The sequence below is a fragment of the Rhagoletis zephyria genome, unplaced genomic scaffold (genome assembly GCF_001687245.7).
Source record: "Rhagoletis zephyria isolate East Lansing unplaced genomic scaffold, Rhagoletis_zephyria_1.1 Rzeph_scaffold_05270, whole genome shotgun sequence".
NCBI lineage: Eukaryota > Metazoa > Arthropoda > Insecta > Diptera > Tephritidae > Rhagoletis > Rhagoletis zephyria.
This window is the reverse complement of record NW_016162353.1, coordinates 36,936-41,490: the sequence shown is the minus strand read 5'-3', so window position 1 is coordinate 41,490 and position 4,555 is coordinate 36,936. Positions and strand designations below refer to the sequence as shown.

The following is a 4,555-nucleotide window of genomic DNA, read 5'->3' as shown; positions in this document are numbered from 1 at the left end:
TACAAAGTGGCTGCAAAATTGTTGAAAAATGTCGCATAAAACAAAATTTTACCAAAGAAACTCCATCATAAACTCAAAAATGGTTAACAATAAACAATAAAAATAAAAATTATTTAAGGATTTTCATGACCTAGTACTCGAGACTTCGGAGAAAATTTATAGTCGTGGTTTTAAGAAACTGCATTTCAAACTAATTCAATCACGATTTCCTAAAACCTACCGAAAATAACATACGAAATTTTTTTATCTAAGCGACGATATGAGCAACAATGCTACACACCAGGCAACGGTCGAAGCAACATACCCTGCTTGTGTGTCAGCATTAAACTTTGTTGTGGAAGTTTTTTAAGACCTGCTAGTTTTCTTTAATAAAAAATGCATAGGTTTTCAGAAAGCCATCTTCGTTTTCTGGGAATTCTTTAAATTACTAGTGATTTTTGTACTTACTTTCGCCGGTATTCGATGGCTCCAATGTCCACAATTGTTTCTTCTTCAGGCTTGCGCCGTTCGCATTCAATTTGAAACCGAATGTCTCGGCCGTCATGTACCTGTGTGCGCCATTGATGAGACCGATTGTCCACCAGCCCTTTTGCTGATTTTGTGATATAATATCACCGTTCGTATGGTTCAGCTCATAGCTTTGACCATTCATTGTACTGCTTACTGGTTGGGGAGCAATGGTGGCGATTTAAATGCAACTTACGAGGTGTTTGAAAATGCGACTCTGAGCTGATGTAACTGCAATAAGAATAGAAAAAAGAAAGAGGAACGTGAAAAAATAATTAATATTTAAAAGTTATGACAAAACGCATTGACGCAGATATTTTGTTAATGTGTGGCTTAATTAATTGCTCAATTTGTGACAAGCTAATAACTTGCTTAGACACATCCATCATAATCTGAGCTATTTCATAAAAATTTTCAAACATAAATCTATTGGCACACTCGATTGCCAGTGTCCAGACGTGCGTGTGTGTCAACGCTAGGCAGAAAGCGTTGGCGAACACACAAAACCGGCATACCCCTCCCACAGCCGCTTCATGACGAAGCATGATGTATGTAGGCATGCCGCTTGCGAGAGTATTTATGTATGTGACATTGCGATCATCTGAGCTGAGCAACCTTTACGTCTAAGCGCAACGATCGATCGGAAGAATCGATGCATGTTCGTATGGAGCAAGCCATCAGTCTTCATTGCTTTTTTGTTTTTTACGCGTTTTTTAAGAAATTACCTAGCGTTTAACAAAAATACCGATTTACAAATCCAAATGCGGCGCGCAACTGCATCGGCTACTGCGAAGAACGCGTTTTGCATTTTTATAAAACAAGTCGCGTAAACTGCACAACAAATCATAAAAGTAAAAAAAACCAAAACAAAATGCAGCGCACTGTACATGGAGCTTCAATGCGGCTTGCAAAATGCGTTGCTAAATTTAGAAAGGCGACGTGCGACTACTTCGCAGCAAAGTGGCAGCGCACACAGGAGATGCGTATATCAATTTTGTTTTATGCCGCCCGGCGACCAAGACCGGCCCAACAACAAAGGCAATGCAACAGGAAGCTCGGCGTCAGTGACGCCACAAGATGCCGCGACTGATTTGTGATCAACTACAGCGATTGTGTTCCATCATAAAGGTTTGGAATTGCAAAACGATTTTAATTTTATTTCTAAAGCCGATGAATTGAATTTTCACGTTGATAGCAAATAAATAACCGCTGGGCACAAACAGGTTAATACAAAAATGCAAAGCGAAAATTTACTAACTTTAGCTTTAGAGCGATAGAATATGAAAGCAATAATAAAAAATGCAATGGGGGACCCATTTGAGGTTTTTAGGGGTCCTATAAAAAATAATTAATAATTGAAAAGGGTTAAATAAACAACTGGGCATTGTCATTGGAAGTCTTCTGAAAGAATTCCATACCATTTCTACGAAAAGTGGGTTTTCCCATGCCTACATGAGATACATGGAAAACTTTGAGCGCTTTGAGCGATCTCTAAATATTTTTTTATTTCAAAATAAAAAAACAAGGATGTAATTTTTTTCGGTATAGAATAATCCTAGCTTCTTTTGGGCCACCCTAATGCACATTCGCTTCGCATGAGGTGTTAATTTCTTTGCGCACATCCAGTGTACACCTTTTATGAGTGAGCTATAATAACCATTAAAAACTGCATGAATTTTTATCTAAAGCGGAAAAATAATTCCATTACCCACTGCAATAACTTCAAACAGGATACACAACAGCACTTTTCCCTATTTATCTACGGTACAACCCAACCTAGTCGCACGCAGCGAAATTCCATCGAGACTATTCAAAACAAATAGATTAATATAAATTCTATGTACACAATATTGTGATCTAAATCAAAATAAAGTACGAAGGAAGTGTACCCAAGTAAAATAGCGAGGAGCTTCCGCCGTAGACTCTCCCATAAAGTGGTTGATAGGCGGAGCTTAAGTAAGACAGTCGCATATCTACATACCTATCTATGTAAATATGTATGTGCCTCCACATTTGACCGACTCCAAATTACATGAGAATGGAGGAAAAAAGAGACGACGAAGGTGGCAGGACGCATTCGATAAGCAATGAGAAAAAAGCATGCAAGTTTTGAAATATTTTTTTTATATAGAAGAATGAGCACCGAGTTACTTGCTTTATGACAACATTCCTAAATACGTATATACACATGTAAATATATATTAAGCTCTTATAAGTCAGTAGTAAACGTAAAGCCTGCTTAGGCGTGGTGTCGCATATTAAGTGAGTGAGGCGACAAAGAATAATAAACGCTAATGGCTATTAAATTGCCAGCACAGAGTCAGAGTGGAAAGAAATCAAAGCACGCAAGAGATAAGCAGACATATTAAAGGAAAATATGTGCGAGTAAATATATGCAGTATAAAACAGGCTTAATGAAAGCAAAATTTAAAGTTCACAGCAAAAAAAAAAACAAAACACAAACCACACATGTTCAAGAATAAATACTTTTTACTGCAGCTATTTGGCAAAAGGATGAGTAGAAAACCATCAGAAGTGCAAACGATATTTTATAAGCTTGCCACGCTATAAAATCTAACGTTAAATTACTTCTTTAATGCAATAATAAAAACAACTTTTATGCGAAAAGATTTAAATCTGAGTGCATTTAAAGACAATATTTATTATGGCACATGGCAGTGAGAAGTCCTATGCTGCGCAATAAGTCAATAATACTGAATTATAAAAATTAATAACTAAAAGCATATTTAATAGTCGCACCAAACCTACAAGCTGTTATAACTACTATGAAAGCGTGCTAACTAATACCGTCAGAGAGCAATACACAAAAAAAAAAGAAAAACGCTTCACGGTGAATAAACTTTGTCGAAACTTTTAATTGGCATAAATAATTTAGTGGAAAAACATTAACATGACTTAAGCATCGTGACTATAAGTAACGTCTCTAAGTACGAAGCGCTGGCTGCATCACCTAGACATTACCGTTGCTGCCACATCGTTGGCGTTACTGCATTCGAATGTAGAAAAAAGTATGAACCTTTGGAATTTGTTGCAGGGAAAGCGTACATAAAGCAAATGCCACAAAATTGTACGAATATGCTTAAGCACGAATGCATTTTCATACATAAGTGAATAGATAGATATGTATGTACATCTATGTATGTATATATAGACCGACATAAAGGTGTGCGATACGCAACACGCGCAACCATCAACAGCGCGGCGGCGCGACATGATCGCCGATCGTGTAAACTTCAAATGTGCGCCAAAGCGTATAATTCAATTAAGTTACGCGGTCTGTAAAGAATATGCAAGTAATCTTCAACGTATTCAACGACTCGCAAAAGTCTCTATTTTCACCACTTCCAGTGATCAGTAGCGTAGAAAAAAAAAGTTGTGGCAGCATAATATGACTAGATTTACAAGCGTAAACGCATGAAAAGCTGTTCGTGTACTGTACATGTGTTTGTATGTATGTATGTATTTATATGCATTGATAAAAAAAAACATGTAAAATGCATGCATTACAGTAGTGAATTGACGTATGTAAATTATGACTCCCATGCCCAGTGGCGATGAATTCTTTTCGAATTGATTTGCCAGTGAGTTCATTTACACACAAACGTACACAGCGCATGCATATGCGTAAAACAGGGTGATTCAATAAAACCGCAGATTTTCTTTTATAAGAAAAACACCAAAATTAGTCGAGATGATTTTTTTTCATCATGGCTTTTTGTCTACAGCATTTATGTATATGTGTAGGGAGTGCAATGGGGTATAGTCATTGCGCTGGGTATGCAGTTACAGTTGCATGGCTATACTCAATCCCGACTCTTGCGTCCTCGTTCGCGCACTCTGGGCAACGTGAGCAACCCATGTGCGAGATGCGGTAACCAATCCGAGTGGAGCCTTGGGTCACGGCAGAAAGAGAGGGAGCTTCGGTGGGGCCACTCTGACTTATTCGGTTTAAGGGCTCACTGAAGTCTGCAGCGTCTGTTCACCAGTAGGTGCGGCTGCAAGCGGGTGTCTGCTTGGAGCAAGCGGC

General features: G+C 38.1%; 1 long non-coding RNA gene across 1 annotated transcript in view; it reads right to left on the bottom strand.

The window, feature by feature from the left end:
* Positions 1-450: 450 nt before the first annotated feature.
* LOC108371859 (uncharacterized) overlaps positions 451-4,555 on the bottom strand; it is a 39,548-nt gene continuing 35,443 nt past the window's right edge. Inside the window, exon 3 of the long non-coding RNA XR_001848792.1 lies at positions 451-738. This is a non-coding gene — a long non-coding RNA (uncharacterized LOC108371859). The remainder of the gene's footprint in view (positions 739-4,555) is intronic.